The sequence below is a fragment of the Ambystoma mexicanum genome, chromosome 1p (assembly GCF_040938575.1).
Source record: "Ambystoma mexicanum isolate Mex_15411 chromosome 1p, UKY_AmexF1_1, whole genome shotgun sequence".
Taxonomy (NCBI): Eukaryota; Metazoa; Chordata; class Amphibia; order Caudata; family Ambystomatidae; genus Ambystoma; species Ambystoma mexicanum.
This window is the reverse complement of record NC_090921.1, coordinates 1,475,640,396-1,475,657,392: the sequence shown is the minus strand read 5'-3', so window position 1 is coordinate 1,475,657,392 and position 16,997 is coordinate 1,475,640,396. Positions and strand designations below refer to the sequence as shown.

Sequence of the window (16,997 nt, the reverse complement as noted above, 5' to 3'; positions counted from 1 at the left end):
AGGGAGGCCAGTTGCAGGGGGATTTTTTCTTCCCTTGGAAAAAAAAGTGCCTAACTCATTCACAAATACAACCCTTATCCTCACAACAACCTAAAGGAAAACTACATGTGATCTGAAGGAAATTCATGAATATTACAATTATCTTCAAACTGACTTGTGGCCTGCATCACATTTAAGTAGAACTGTGACAAAGAAGGTTAAATGCATCTCATTGGACGTCCCGCAGCAGTACTGACCCGTGACCATTTATGGAATGCTGCTTGCTTGAAACAAAACAGCAAACTAGTCATAGTAAATCTAAAGCTGTGGGTGGGAATTCTGCATCAATCTCATGCTTCTGCAGAAATATTTCCAAAATTGACAAAGTGGCCAATACTGGGATCAAATTCGCTAACTTGGCGTGATTAGCACCATGCTCAGTCAGAAAAAGTGACTGGAGCATAAGAGGGAGGCCAGTTGCAGGGGGATGTTTTCTTCCCTTGGAAAAAAAATGCCTAACTCATTCACAAATACAACCCTTATCCTCACAACAACATTGGTTATGTCCCGCAGCAGTACTGACCCGTGACCATGTATGCACAGCTGCTTCCAACAAAACAGCAATCTTGTGTTAGTAACTCTAAAGCTGTGAGTGCCAATTCTGCATCAATCTCATGCTTCTGCAGAAATATTTCACAAAATGACAAGGAGGCCAATACGGGGACCCGTGACCTTGCCATTATTAGCACCACGCTCTAACCAAATGAGCTAAACAGCCAGCTGAGAGTTTTGTTTCTGACTCAAGCATAAGCAGGAGGCCAGTTGTAGGGGGATGTTTTCTTCCCTTGGAAAAAAAATGCCTAACTCATTCACACAGACAACCCTTATCCTCACAACAACATTGGTTATGTCCGCAGCAGTACTGACCCGTGACTATGTATGCACAGCTGCTTCCAACAAAACAGCAATCTTGTGTTAGTAACTCTAAAGCTGTGAGTGCCAATTCTGCATCAATCTCATCCTTCTGCAGAAATATTTCCCAAAATTACAAAGTGGGCAATACGGGGATCGAACCCTTGACCTTGGTGTTATTAGCACCACGCTCTAACCAACTGAGCTAACCGGCCTGCTGAGAGGCATAGTCCTGACTGGAGCATAAGAGGGAGGCCAGTTGCAGGGGGATTTTTTCTTCCCTTGGAAAAAAATGCCTAACTCATTCACACATAAAACCCTTATCCTCACAACAACCTAAAGAAAAACTAAATGTGATCTGAAGGAAATTCACGAATATGACAATTATCTTCAAACTGACTTGTAGCCTGCATCACATTTAAGTAGCACTGGGACAAAGAAGGTTAAATGCATCTCATTGGTCATTTCCCACAGCAGTACTGACCTGTGACCATTTATGGACTGCTGCTTCCAACAAAACAGCAAACTAGTCATAGTAAATCTAAAGCTGTGGGTGGGAATTCTGCATCAATCTCATGCTTCTGCAGACATTTTTGCCAAATTGACAAAGTGGCCAATACTGGGATCAAATTCGCTAACTTGGCGTGATTAGCACCATGCTCAGTCAGAAAAAGTATGCCTTCTGACTGGAGCATAGGAGGGAGGCCAGTTGCAGGGGGGAGTTTTCTTCCCTTGAAAGAAAATGCCTAACTCATTCACAAATACAACCCTTATCCTCACAACAACATTGGTTATGTCCGCAGCAGTACTGGGCCGTGACCATGTATGCACAGCTGCTTCCAACAAAACAGCAATCTTGTGTTAGTAACTCTATAGCTGTGAATGCCAATTCTGCATCAATCTCATGCTTCTGCAGAAATATTTCCCAAGATGACAAAGTGGCCAATACGGGGATTGAACCCGTGACCTTGGCTTTATTAGCACCATGCTCTAACCAACTGAGCTAACCGGCCAGCTGAGAGGCTTATTTCTGACTGGAGCATAAGAGGGAGGCCAGTTGCAGGGGGATTTTTTCTTCCCTTGGAAAGAAAATGCCTAACTCATTCACACATAAAACCCTTATCCTCACAACAACCTAAAGAAAAACTACATGTGATCTGAAGGAAATTCATGAATATTACAATTATCTTCAAACTGACTTGTGGCCTGCATCACATTTAAGTAGAACTGGGACAAAGAAGGTTAAATGCATCTCATTGGAAGTGCAGCAGCAGTACTGACCCGTGACCATTTATGGACTGCTGCTTGAAACAAAACAGCAAACTAGTCATAGTAAATCTAAAGCTGTGGGTGGGAATTCTGCATAAATCTCATGCTTCTGCAGAAATATTTCCCAAATTGACAAAGTGGCCAATGCTGGGATCAAATTCGCTAACTTGGCGTGATTAGCACCATGCTCAGTCAGAAAAAGTATGCCTTCTGACTGGAGCATAGGAGGGAGGCCAGTTGCAGGGGGGAGTTTTCTTCCCTTAAAGAAAATGCCTAACTCATTCACAATTACAACCCTTATCCTCACAACAACATTGGTTATGTCCCGCAGCAGTACTGACCCGTGACCATGTATGCACAGCTGCTTCCAACAAAACAGCAATCTTGTGTTAATAATTCTAATGCTGTGGGTGCCAATTCTGCATCAATCTCATGCTTCTGCAGAAATATTTCCCAAAATGACAAAGTGGCCAATACAGGGATCGAACCCATGACCTTGGCTTTATTAGCACCACGCTCTAACCAACTGAGCTAACCGGCCAGCTGACAGCCGTGTTTCTGACTGGAGCATAAGAGGGAGGCCAGTTGCAGGGGGATTTTTTCTTCCCTTGGAAAAAAAATGCCTAACTCATTCACAAATACAACCCTTATCCTCACAACAACCTAAAGGAAAACTACATGTGATCTGAAGGAAATTCATGAATATTACAATTATCTTCAAACTGACTTGTGGCCTGCATCACATTTAAGTAGAACTGTGACAAAGAAGGTTAAATGCATCTCATTGGACGTCCCGCAGCAGTACTGACCCGTGACCATTTATGGACTGCTGCTTGAAACAAAACAGCAAACTAGTCATAGTAAATCTAAAGCTGTGGGTGGGAATTCTGCATCAATCTCATGCTTCTGCAGAAATATTTCCAAAAATTGACAAAGTGGCCAATACTGGGATCAAATTCGCTAACTTGGCGTGATTAGCACCATGCTCAGTCAGAAAAAGTGACTGGAGCATAAGAGGGAGGCCAGTTGCAGGGGGATGTTTTCTTCCCTTGGAAAAAAAATGCCTAACTCATTCACAAATACAACCCTTATCCTCACAACAACATTGGTTATGTCCCGCAGCAGTACTGACCCGTGACCATGTATGCACAGCTGCTTCCAACAAAACAGCAATCTTGTGTTAGTAACTCTAAAGCTGTGAGTGCCAATTCTGCATCAATCTCATGCTTCTGCAGAAATATTTCCCAAAATGACAAGGAGGCCAATACGGGGACCCGTGACCTTGCCATTATTAGCACCACGCTCTAACCAAATGAGCTAAACAGCCAGCTGAGAGTTTTGTTTCTGACTCAAGCATAAGCAGGAGGCCAGTTGTAGAGGGATGTTTTCTTCCCTTGGAAAAAAAATGCCTAACTCATTCACACAGACAACCCTTATCCTCACAACAACATTGGTTATGTCCGCAGCAGTACTGACCCGTGACTATGTATGCACAGCTGCTTCCAACAAAACAGCAATCTTGTGTTAGTAACTCTAAAGCTGTGAGTGCCAATTCTGCATCAATCTCATCCTTCTGCAGAAATATTTCCCAAAATTGCAAAGTGGCCAATACGGGGATCGAACCCTTGACCTGGGTGTTATTAGCACCACGCTCTAACCAACTGAGCTAACCAGCCTGCTGAGAGGCATAGAGCTGACTGGAGCATAAGAGGGAGGCCAGTTGCAGGGGGATTTTTTCTTCCCTTGGAAAAAAATGCCTAACTCATTCACACATAAAACCCTTATCCTCACAACAACCTAAAGAAAAACTAAATGTGATCTGAAGGAAATTCACGAATATGACAATTATATTCAAACTGACTTGTAGCCTGCATCACATTTAAGTAGCACTGGGACAAAGAAGGTCAAATGCATCTCATTGGTCATTTCCCACAGCAGTACTGACCTGTGACCATTTATGGACTGCTGCTTCCAACAAAACAGCAAACTAGTCATAGTAAATCTAAAGCTGTGGGTGGGAATTCTGCATCAATCTCATGCTTCTGCAGAAATATTTCCCAAATTGACAAAGTGGCCAATACTGGGATCAAATTCGCTAACTTGGCGTGATTAGCACCATGCTCAGTCAGAAAAAGTATGCCTTCTGACTGGAGCATAGGAGGGAGGCCAGTTGCAGGGGGGAGTTTTCTTCCCTTGAAAGAAAATGCCTAACTCATTCACAAATACAACCCTTATCCTCACAACAACATTGGTTATGTCCGCAGTAGTACTGACTCGTGACTATGTATGCACAGCTGCTTCCAACAAAACAGCAATCTTGTGTTAGTAACTCTAAAGCTGTGAGTGCCAATTCTGCATCAATCTCATCCTTCTGCAGAAATATTTCCCAAATTGACAAAGTGGCCAATACTGGGATCAAATTCGCTAACTTGGCGTGATTAGCACCATGCTCAGTCAGAAAAAGTATGCCTTCTGACTGGAGCATAGGAGGGAGGCCAGTTGCAGGGGGTAGTTTTCTTCCCTTGAAAGAAAATGCCTAACTCATTCACAAATACAACCCTTATCCTCACAACAACATTGGTTATGTCCCGCAGCAGTACTGACCCGTGACCATGTATGCACAGCTGCTACCAACAAAACAGCAATCTTGTGTTAGTAACTCTAAAGCTGTGAGTGCCAATTCTGCATCAATCTCATGCTTCTGCAGAAATATTTCCCAAAATGACAAAGTGGCCAATACGGGGATCAAACCCGTGACTTTGGCGTTATTAGCACCACGCTCTAACCAACTGAGCTAACCGGCCAGCTGAGAGTATTTTTCCCTTGGAAAAAAATGCCTAACTCATTCACACATAAAACCCTTATCCTCACAACAACCTAAAGAAAAACTACATGTGATCTGAAGGAAATTCATGAATATGACAATTATCTTCAAACTGACTTGTAGCCTGCATCACATTTAAGTAGAACTGGGACAAAGAAGGTTAAATGCATCTCATTGGTCATTTCCCACAGCAGTACTGACCTGTGACCATTTATGGACTGCTGCTTCCAACAAAACAGCAAACTAGTCATAGTAAATCTAAAGCTGTGGGTGGGAATTCTGCATCAATCTCATGCTTCTGCAGACATTTTTGCCAAATTGACAAAGTGGCCAATACTGGGATCAAATTCGCTAACTTGGCGTGATTAGCACCATGCTCAGTCAGAAAAAGTATGCCTTCTGACTGGAGCATAGGAGGGAGGCCAGTTGCAGGGGGGAGTTTTCTTCCCTTGAAAGAAAATGCCTAACTCATTCACAAATACAACCCTTATCTTCACAACAACATTGGGTATGTCCCGCAGCAGTACTGACCCGTGACCATGTATGCACAGCTGCTACCAACAAAACAGCAATCTTGTGTTAGTAACTCTAAAGATGTGAGTGCCAATTCTGCATCAATCTCATGCTTCTGTGGAAATATTTCCCAAAATGACAAAGTGGCCAATACGGGGATCGAACCAGTGACCTTGGCATTATTAGCACCACGCTCTAACCAACTGAGCTAATCGGCCAGCTGAGAGCCTTTTTCCCTTGGAAAAAAAATGCCTAACTCATTCACACATAAAACCCTTATCCTCACAACAACCTACAGAAAAACTACATGTGATCTGAAGGAAATTCATGAATATGACAATTATCTTCAAACTGACTTGTAGCCTGCATCACATTTAAGTAGAACTGGGACAAAGAAGGTTAAATGCATCTCATTGGTCATTTCCCACAGCAGTACTGACCCGTGACCATTTATGGACTGCTGCTTGAAACAAAACAGCAAAATAGTCATAGTAAATCTAAAGCTGTGGGTGGGAATTCTGAATCAATCTCATGCTTCTGCAGAAATATTTCCCAAATTGACAAAGTGGCCAATACTGGGATCAAATTCGCTAACTTGGCGTGATTAGCACCATGCTCAGTCAGAAAAAGTATGCCTTCTGACTGGAGCATAGCAGGGAGGCCAGTTGCAGGGGGGAGTTTTCTTCCCTTGAAAGAAAATGCCTAACTCATTCACAAATACAACCCTTATCCTCACAACAACATTGGTTATGTCCGCAGTAGTACTGACTCGTGACTATGTATGCACAGCTGCTTCCAACAAAACAGCAATCTTGTGTTAATAACTCTAAAGCTGTGAGTGCCAATTCTGCATCAATCTCATCCTTCTGCAGAAATATTTCCCAAATTGACAAAGTGGCCAATACTGGGATCAAATTCGCTAACTTGGCGTGATTAGCACCATGCTCAGTCAGAAAAAGTAAGCCTTCTAACTGCAGCATAGGAGGGAGGCCAGTTGCAGGGGGGAGTTTTCTTCCCTTGAAAGAAAATGCCTAACTCATTCACAAATACAACCCTTATCCTCACAACAACATTGGTTATGTCCGCAGCAGTACTGACCCGTGACTATGTATGCACAGCTGCTTCCAACTAAACAGCAATCTTGTGTTAGTAACTCTAAAGCTGTGAGTGCCAATTCTGCATCAATCTCATCCTTCTGCAGAAATATTTCCCAAAATGAGAAAGTGGCCAACACGGGATCGAACCCGTGACCTTGGCGTTATTAGCACCACGCTCTAACCAACTGAGCTAGCCGTCCAGCTGAGAGGCATATTTCTAACTGGAGCATAAGAGGGAGGCCAGTTGCAGGGGGATTTTTTCTTCCCTTGGAAAAAAAATGCCTAACTCATTCACACATAAAACCCTTATCCTCACAACAACCTAAAGAAAAACTACATGTGATCTGAAGGAAATTCACGAATATGACAATTATCTTCAAACTGACTTGTAGCCTGCATCACATTTAAGTAGCACTGGGACAAAGAAGGTTAAATGCATCTCATTGGTCATTTCCCACAGCAGTACTGACCTGTGACCATTTATGGACTGCTGCTTCCAACAAAACAGCAAACTAGTCATAGTAAATCTAAAGCTGTGGGTGGGAATTCTGCATCAATCTCATGCTTCTGCAGAAATATTTCCCAAATTGACAAAGTGGCCAATACTGGGATCAAATTCGCTAACTTGGCGTGATTAGCACCATGCTCAGTCAGAAAAAGTATGCCTTCTGACTGGAGCATAGGAGGGATGCCAGTTGCAGGGGGTAGTTTTCTTCCCTTGAAAGAAAATGCCTAACTCATTCACAAATACAATCCTTATCCTCACAACAACATTGGTTATGTCCCGCAGCAGTACTGACCCGTGACCATGTATGCACAGCTGCTACCAACAAAACAGCAATCTTGTGTTAGTAACTCTAAAGATGTGAGTGCCAATTCTGCATCAATCTCATGCTTCTGCAGAAATATTTCCCAAAATGACAAAGTGGCCAATACGGGGATCGAACCCGTGACCTTGGCATTATTAGCACCACGCTCTAACCAACTGAGCTAATCGGCTAGCTGAGAGTCTTTTTCCCTTGGAAAAAAAATGCCTAACTCATTCACACATAAAACCCTTATCCTCACAACAACCTAAAGAAAAACTACATGTGATCTGAAGGAAATTCATGAATATGACAATTATCTTCAAACTGACTTGTAGCCTGCATCACATTTAAGTAGAACTGGGACAAAGAAGGTTAAATGCATCTCATTGGTCATTTCCCACAGCAGTACTGACCCGTGACCCTTTATGGACTGCTGCTTGAAACAAAACAGCAAACTAGTCATAGTAAATCTAAAGCTGTGGGTGGGAATTCTGCATCAATCTCATGCTTCTGCAGAAATATTTCCCAAATTGACAAAGTGGCCAATACTGGGATCAAATTCGCTAACTTGGCGTGATTAGCACCATGCTCAGTCAGAAAAAGTATGCCTTCTGACTGGAGCATAGGAGGGAGGCCAGTTGCAGGGCGGAGTTTTCTTCCCTTGAAAGAAAATGCCTAACTCATTCACAAATACAACCCTTATCCTCACAACAACATTGGTTATGTCCGCAGTAGTACTGACTCTTGACTATGTATGCACAGCTGCTTCCAACAAAACAGCAATCTTGTGTTAGTAACTCTAAAGCTGTGAGTGCCAATTCTGCATCAATCTCATCCTTCTGCAGAAATATTTCCCAAATCGACAAAGTGGCCAATACTGGGATCAAATTCGCTAACTTGGCGTGATTAGCACCATGCTCAGTCAGAAAAAGTAAGCCTTCTGACTGGAGCATAGGAGGGAGGCCAGTTGCAGGGGGGAGTTTTCTTCCCTTGAAAGAAAATGCCTAACTCATTCACAAATACAACCCTTATCCTCACAACAACATTGGTTATGTCCGCAGCAGTACTGACCCGTGACTATGTATGCACAGCTGCTTCCAACAAAACAGCAATCTTGTGTTAGTAACTCTAAAGCTGTGAGTGCCAATTCTGCATCAATCTCATCCTTCTGCAGAAATATTTCCCAAAATGACAAAGTGGCCAATACGGGGATCGAACCCGTGACCTTGGCGTTATTAGCACCACGCTCTAACCAACTGAGCTAGCCGTCCAGCTGAGAGGCATATTTCTAACTGGAGCATAAGAGGGAGGCCAGTTGCAGGGGGATTTTTTCTTCCCTTGGAAAAAAAATGCCTAACTCATTCACACATAAAACCCTTATCCTCACAACAACCTAAAGAAAAACTACATGTGATCTGAAGGAAATTCACGAATATGACAATTATCTTCAAACTGACTTGTAGCCTGCATCACATTTAAGTAGAACTGGGACATAGAAGGTTAAATGCATCTCATTGGTCATTTCCCACAGCAGTACTGACCTGTGACCATTTATGGACTGCTGCTTCCAACAAAACAGGAAACTAGTCATAGTAAATCTAAAGCTGTAGGTGGGAATTCTGCATCAATCTCATGCTTCTGCAGAAATATTTCCCAAATTGACAAAGTGGCCAATACTGGGATCAAATTCGCTAACTTGGCGTGATTAGCACCATGCTCAGTCAGAAAAAGTATGCCTTCTGACTGGAGCATAGGAGGGAGGCCAGTTGCAGGGGGTAGTTTTCTTCCCTTGAAAGAAAATGCCTAACTCATTCACAAATACAACCCTTATCCTCACAACAACATTGGTTATGTCCCGCAGCAGTACTGACCCGTGACCATGTATGCACAGCTGCTACCAACAAAACAGCAATCTTGTGTTAGTAACTCTAAAGCTGTGAGTGCCAATTCTGCATCAATCTCATGCTTCTGCAGAAATATTTCCCAAAATGACAAAGTGGCCAATACGGGGATCGAACCCGTGACCTTGGTGTTATTAGCACCACGCTCTAACCAACTGAGCTAACCGGCCAGCTGAGAGTATTTTTCCCTTGGAAAAAAAATGCCTAACTCATTCACACATAAAACCCTTATCCTCACAACAACCTAAAGAAAAACTACATGTGATCTGAAGGAAATTCATGAATATGACAATTATCTTCAAACTGACTTGTAGCCTGCATCACATTTAAGTAGAACTGGGACAAAGAAGGTTAAATGCATCTCATTGGTCATTTCCCACAGCAGTACTGACCCGTGACCATTTATGGACTGCTGCTTGAAACAAAACAGCAAAATAGTCATAGTAAATCTAAAGCTGTGGGTGGGAATTCTGCATCAATCTCATGCTTCTGCAGAAATATTTCCCAAATTGACAAAGTGGCCAATACTGGGATCAAATTCGCTAACTTGGCGTGATTAGCACCATGCTCAGTCAGAAAAAGTATGCCTTCTGACTGGAGCATAGGAGGGAGGCCAGTTGCAGGGGGGAGTTTTCTTCCCTTGAAAGAAAATGCCTAACTCATTCACAAATACAACCCTTATCCTCACAACAACATTGGTTATGTCCGCAGTAGTACTGACTCGTGACTATGTATGCACAGCTGCTTCCAACAAAACAGCAATCTTGTGTTAGTAACTCTAAAGCTGTGAGTGCCAATTCTGCATCAATCTCATCCTTCTGCAGAAATATTTCCAAAATTGACAAAGTGGCCAATACTGAGCTAGCTGTCCAGCTGAGAGGCATATTTCTAACTGGAGCATAAGAGGGAGGCCAGTTGCAGGGGGATTTTTTCTTCCCTTGGAAAAAAAATGCCTAACTCATTCACACATAAAACCCTTATCCTCACAACAACCTAAAGAAAAACTACATGTGATCTGAAGGAAATTCACGAATATGACAATTATCTTCAAACTGACTTGTAGCCTGCATCACATTTAAGTAGATGGGACAAAGAAGGTTAAATGCATCTCATTGGTCATTTCCCACAGCAGTACTGACCTGTGACCATTTATGGACTGCTGCTTCCAACAAAACAGGAAACTAGTCATAGTAAATCTAAAGCTGTGGGTGGGAATTCTGCATCAATCTCATGCTTCTGCAGAAATATTTCCAAAATTGACAAAGTGGCCAATACTGGGATCAAATTCGCTAACTTGGCGTGATTAGCACCATGCTCAGTCAGAAAAAGTAAGCCTTCTGACTGGAGCATAGAAGGGAGGCCAGTTGCAGGGGGGAGTTTTCTTCCCTTGAAAGAAAATGCCTAACTCATTCACAAATACAACCCTTATCCTCACAACAACATTGGTTATGTCCGCAGCAGTACTGACCCGTGACTATGTATGCACAGCTGCTTCCAACAAAACAGCAATCTTGTGTTAGTAACTCTAAAGCTGTGAGTGCCAATTCTGCATCAATCTCATCCTTCTGCAGAAATATTTCCCAAAATTACAAAGTGGCCAATACAGGGATCGAACCCTTGACCTTGGTGTTATTAGCACCACGCTCTAACCAACTGAGCTAACCGGCCTGCTGAGAGGCATAGTCCTGACTGGAGCATAAGAGGGAGGCCAGTTGCAGGGGGATTTTTTCTTCCCTTGGAAAAAAATGCCTAACTCATTCACACATAAAACCCTTATCCTCACAACAACCTAAAGAAAAACTAAATGTGATCTGAAGGAAATTCACGAATATGACAATTATCTTCAAACTGACTTGTACCCTGCATCACATTTAAGTAGCACTGGGACAAAGAAGGTTAAATGCATCTCATTGGTCATTTCCCACAGCAGTACTGACCTGTGACCATTTATGGACTGCTGCTTCCAACAAAACAGCAAACTAGTCATAGTAAATCTAAAGCTGTGGGTGGGAATTCTGCATCAATCTCATGCTTCTGCAGAAATATTTCCCAAATTGACAAAGTGGCCAATACTGGGATCAAATTCGCTAACTTGGCGTGATTAGCACCATGCTCAGTCAGAAAAAGTATGCCTTCTGACTGGAGCATAGGAGGGATGCCAGTTGCAGGGGGTAGTTTTCTTCCCTTGAAAGAAAATGCCTAACTCATTCACAAATACAACCCTTATCCTCACAACAACTTTGGTTATGTCCCGCAGCAGTACTGACCCGTGACCATGTATGCACGGCTGCTACCAACAAAACAGCAATCTTGTGTTAGTAACTCTAAAGATGTGAGTGCCAATTCTGCATCAATCTCATGCTTCTGCAGAAATATTTCCCAAAATGACAAAGTGGCCAATACAGGGATCGAACCCGTGACCTTGGCATTATTAGCACCACGCTCTAACCAACTGAGCTAATCGGCCAGCTAAGAGTCTTTTTCCCTTGGAAAAAAAATGCCTAACTCATTCACACATAAAACCCTTATCCTCACAACAACCTAAAGAAAAACTACATGTGATCTGAAGGAAATTCATGAATATGGCAATTATCTTCAAACTGACTTGTAGCCTGCATCACATTTAAGTAGAACTGGGACAAAGAAGGTTAAATGCATCTCATTGGTCATTTCCCACAGCAGTACTGACCCGTGACCATTTATGGACTGCTGCTTGAAACAAAACAGCAAAATAGTTATAGTAAATCTAAAGCTGTGGGTGGGAATTCTGCAACAATCTCATGCTTCTGCAGAAATATTTCCCAAATTGACAAAGTGGCCAATACTGGGATCAAATTCGCTAACTTGGCGTGATTAGCACCATGCTCAGTCAGAAAAAGTATGCCTTCTGACTGGAGCATAGGAGGGAGGCCAGTTGCAGGGGGGAGTTTTCTTCCCTTGAAAGAAAATGCCTAACTCATTCACAAATATAACCCTTATCCTCACAACAACATTGGTTATGTCCGCAGTAGTACTGACTCGTGACTATGTATGCACAGCTGCTTCCAACAAAACAGCAATCTTGTGTTAGTAACTCTAAAGCTGTGAGTGCCAATTCTGCATCAATCTCATCCTTCTGCAGAAATATTTCCCAAATCGACAAAGTGGCCAATACTGGGATCAAATTCGCTAACTTGGCGTGATTAGCACCATGCTCAGTCAGAAAAAGTAAGCCTTCTGACTGGAGCATAGAAGGGAGGCCAGTTGCAGGGGGGAGTTTTCTTCCCTTGAAAGAAAATGCCTAACTCATTCACAAATACAACCCTTATCCTCACAACAACATTGGTTATGTCCGCAGCAGTACTGACCCGTGACTATGTATGCACAGCTGCTTCCAACAAAACAGCAATCTTGTGTTAGTAACTCTAAAGATGTGAGTGCCAATTCTGCATCAATCTCATCCTTCTGCAGAAATATTTCCCAAAATGACAAAGTGGCCCATACGGGGATCGAACCCGTGACCTTGGCATTATTAGCACCACGCTCTAACCAACTGAGCTAATCGGCCAGCTGAGAGTCTTTTTCCCTTGGAAAAAAAAATGCCTAACTCATTCACACATAAAACCCTTATCCTCACAACAACCTAAAGAAAAACTACATGTGATCTGAAGGAAATTCATGAATATGACAATTATCTTCAAACTGACTTGTAGCCTGCATCACATTTAAGTAGAACTGGGACAAAGAAGGTTAAATGCATCTCATTGGTCATTTCCCACAGCAGTACTGACCTGTGACCATTTATGGACTGCTGCTTCCAACAAAACAGCAAACTAGTCATAGTAAATCTAAAGCTGTGGGTGGGAATTCTGCATCAATCTCATGCTTCTGCAGAAATATTTCCCAAATTGACAAAGTGGCCAATACTGGGATCAAATTCGCTAACTTGGCGTGATTAGCACCATGCTCAGTCAGAAAAAGTATGCCTTCTGACTGGAGCATAGGAGGGAGGCCAGTTGCAGGGGGGAGTTTTCTTCCCTTGAAAGAAAATGCCTAACTCATTCACAAATACAACCCTTATCCTCACAACAACATTGGTTATGTCCGCAGTAGTACTGACTCGTGACTATGTATGCACAGCTGCTTCCAACAAAACAGCAATCTTGTGTTAGTAACTCTAAAGCTGTGAGTGCCAATTCTGCATCAATCTCATCCTTCTGCAGAAATATTTCCCAAAATTACAAAGTGGCCAATACGGGGATCGAACCCGTGACCTTGGCGTTATTAGCACCACGCTCTAACCAACTGAGCTAGCCGTCCAGCTGAGAGGCATATTTCTAACTGGAGCATAAGAGGGAGGCCAGTTGCAGGGGGATTTTTTCTTCCCTTGGAAAAAAAATGCCTAACTCATTCACACATAAAACCCTTATCCTCACAACAACCTAAAGAAAAACTACATGTGATCTGAAGGAAATTCACGAATATGACAATTATCTTCAAACTGACTTGTAGCCTGCATCACATTTAAGTAGAACTGGGACAAAGAAGGTTAAATGCATCTCATTGGAAGTGCCGCAGCAGTACTGACCCGTGACCATTTATGGACTGCTGCTTGGAACAAAACAGCAAACTAGTCATAGTAAATCTAAAGCTGTGGGTGGGAATTCTGCAGCAATCTCATGCTTCTGCAGAACTATTTCCCAAATTGACAAAGTGGCCAATGCTGGGATCAAATTCGCTAACTTGGCGTGATTAGCACCATGCTCAGTCAGAAAAAGTATGCCTTCTGACTGGAGCATAGGAGGGAGGCCAGTTGCGGGGGGAGTTTACTTCCCTTGAAAGAAAATGCCTAACTAATTCACAATTACAACCCTTATCCTCACAACAACATTGGTTATGTCCCGCACCAGTACTGACCCGTGACCATCTATGCACAGCTGCTTCCAACAAAACAGCAATCTTGTGTTAATAATTCTAATGCTGTGGGTGCCAATTCTGCATCAATCTCATGCTTCTGCAGAAATATTTCCCAAAATGACAAAGTGGCCAATACAGGGATCGAACCCATGACCTTGGCTTTATTAGCACCACGCTCTAACCAACTGAGCTAACCGGCCAGCTGAAAGCCGTGTTTCTGACTGGAGCATAAGAGGGAGGCCAGTTGCAGGGGGATTTTTTCTTCCCTTGGAAAAAAAAGTGCCTAACTCATTCACAAATACAACCCTTATCCTCACAACAACCTAAAGGAAAACTACATGTGATCTGAAGGAAATTCATGAATATTACAATTATCTTCAAACTGACTTGTGGCCTGCATCACATTTAAGTAGAACTGTGACAAAGAAGGTTAAATGCATCTCATTGGACGTCCCGCAGCAGTACTGACCCGTGACCATTTATGGAATGCTGCTTGCTTGAAACAAAACAGCAAACTAGTCATAGTAAATCTAAAGCTGTGGGTGGGAATTCTGCATCAATCTCATGCTTCTGCAGAAATATTTCCAAAATTGACAAAGTGGCCAATACTGGGATCAAATTCGCTAACTTGGCGTGATTAGCACCATGCTCAGTCAGAAAAAGTGACTGGAGCATAAGAGGGAGGCCAGTTGCAGGGGGATGTTTTCTTCCCTTGGAAAAAAAATGCCTAACTCATTCACAAATACAACCCTTATCCTCACAACAACATTGGTTATGTCCCGCAGCAGTACTGACCCGTGACCATGTATGCACAGCTGCTTCCAACAAAACAGCAATCTTGTGTTAGTAACTCTAAAGCTGTGAGTGCCAATTCTGCATCAATCTCATGCTTCTGCAGAAATATTTCACAAAATGACAAGGAGGCCAATACGGGGACCCGTGACCTTGCCATTATTAGCACCACGCTCTAACCAAATGAGCTAAACAGCCAGCTGAGAGTTTTGTTTCTGACTCAAGCATAAGCAGGAGGCCAGTTGTAGGGGGATGTTTTCTTCCCTTGGAAAAAAAATGCCTAACTCATTCACACAGACAACCCTTATCCTCACAACAACATTGGTTATGTCCGCAGCAGTACTGACCCGTGACTATGTATGCACAGCTGCTTCCAACAAAACAGCAATCTTGTGTTAGTAACTCTAAAGCTGTGAGTGCCAATTCTGCATCAATCTCATCCTTCTGCAGAAATATTTCCCAAAATTACAAAGTGGGCAATACGGGGATCGAACCCTTGACCTTGGTGTTATTAGCACCACGCTCTAACCAACTGAGCTAACCGGCCTGCTGAGAGGCATAGTCCTGACTGGAGCATAAGAGGGAGGCCAGTTGCAGGGGGATTTTTTCTTCCCTTGGAAAAAAATGCCTAACTCATTCACACATAAAACCCTTATCCTCACAACAACCTAAAGAAAAACTAAATGTGATCTGAAGGAAATTCACGAATATGACAATTATCTTCAAACTGACTTGTAGCCTGCATCACATTTAAGTAGCACTGGGACAAAGAAGGTTAAATGCATCTCATTGGTCATTTCCCACAGCAGTACTGACCTGTGACCATTTATGGACTGCTGCTTCCAACAAAACAGCAAACTAGTCATAGTAAATCTAAAGCTGTGGGTGGGAATTCTGCATCAATCTCATGCTTCTGCAGAAATATTTCCCAAAGTGACAAAGTGGCCAATACTGGGATCAAATTCGCTAACTTGGCGTGATTAGCACCATGCTCAGTCAGAAAAAGTATGCCTTCTGACTGGAGCATAGGAGGGATGCCAGTTGCAGGGGGTAGTTTTCTTCCCTTGAAAGAAAATGCCTAACTCATTCACAAATACAACACTTATCCTCACAACAACTTTGGTTATGTCCCGCAGCAGTACTGACCCGTGACCATGTATGCACGGCTGCTACCAACAAAACAGCAATCTTGTGTTAGTAACTCTAAAGATGTGAGTGCCAATTCTGCATCAATCTCATGCTTCTGCAGAAATATTTCCCAAAATGACAAAGTGGCCAATACGGGGATCGAACCCGTGACCTTGGCATTATTAGCACCACGCTCTAACCAACTGAGCTAATCGGCCAGCTGAGAGTCTTTTTCCCTTGGAAAAAAAAATGCCTAACTCATTCACACATAAAACCCTTATCCTCACAACAACCTAACGAAAAACTACATGTGATCTGAAGGAAATTCATGAATATGACAATTATCTTCAAACTGACTTGTAGCCTGCATCACATTTAAGTAGAACTGGGACAAAGAAGGTTAAATGCATCTCATTGGTCATTTCCCACAGCAGTACTGACCCGTGACCATTTATGGACTGCTGCTTGAAACAAAACAGCAAAATAGTCATAGTAAATCTAAAGCTGTGGGTGGGAATTCTGCATCAATCTCATGCTTCTGCAGAAATATTTCCCAAATTGACAAAGTGGCCAATACTGGGATCAAATTCGCTAACTTGGCGTGATTAGCACCATGCTCAGTCAGAAAAAGTATGCCTTCTGACTGGAGCATAGGAGGGAGGCCAGTTGCAGGGGGGAGTTTTCTTCCCTTGAAAGAAAATGCCTAACTCATTCACAAATACAACCCTTATCCTCACAACAACATTGGTTATGTCCGCAGTAGTACTGACTCGTGACTATGTATGCACAGCTGCTTCCAACAAAACAGCAATTTTGTGTTAGTAACTCTAAAGCTGTGAGTGCCAATTCTGCATCAATCTCATCCTTCTGCAGAAAT

At 42.7% G+C, this 16,997-nt stretch overlaps 6 non-coding genes across 6 annotated transcripts; all 6 read right to left on the bottom strand.

Moving 5' to 3' along the window:
- Nucleotides 1-4,890: 4,890 nt before the first annotated feature.
- On the bottom strand, nt 4,891-4,964 carry TRNAI-AAU (transfer RNA isoleucine (anticodon AAU)). The gene has a single exon. It is a non-coding gene; the product is annotated as a tRNA-Ile (tRNA).
- A 2,556-nt stretch (nt 4,965-7,520) lies between these two features.
- On the bottom strand, nt 7,521-7,594 carry TRNAI-AAU (transfer RNA isoleucine (anticodon AAU)). Its single transcript has one exon. It is a non-coding gene; the product is annotated as a tRNA-Ile (tRNA).
- Nucleotides 7,595-9,400: 1,806 nt separating this feature from the next.
- TRNAI-AAU (transfer RNA isoleucine (anticodon AAU)) lies at nt 9,401-9,474 on the bottom strand. Its single transcript has one exon. It is a non-coding gene; the product is annotated as a tRNA-Ile (tRNA).
- Nucleotides 9,475-11,697: 2,223 nt separating this feature from the next.
- On the bottom strand, nt 11,698-11,771 carry TRNAI-AAU (transfer RNA isoleucine (anticodon AAU)). Its single transcript has one exon. It is a non-coding gene; the product is annotated as a tRNA-Ile (tRNA).
- Nucleotides 11,772-12,777: 1,006 nt separating this feature from the next.
- Nucleotides 12,778-12,851, bottom strand: TRNAI-AAU (transfer RNA isoleucine (anticodon AAU)). The gene has a single exon. It is a non-coding gene; the product is annotated as a tRNA-Ile (tRNA).
- A 3,413-nt stretch (nt 12,852-16,264) lies between these two features.
- Nucleotides 16,265-16,338, bottom strand: TRNAI-AAU (transfer RNA isoleucine (anticodon AAU)). The gene has a single exon. It is a non-coding gene; the product is annotated as a tRNA-Ile (tRNA).
- Between the last annotated feature and the right edge of the window lie 659 nt (nt 16,339-16,997).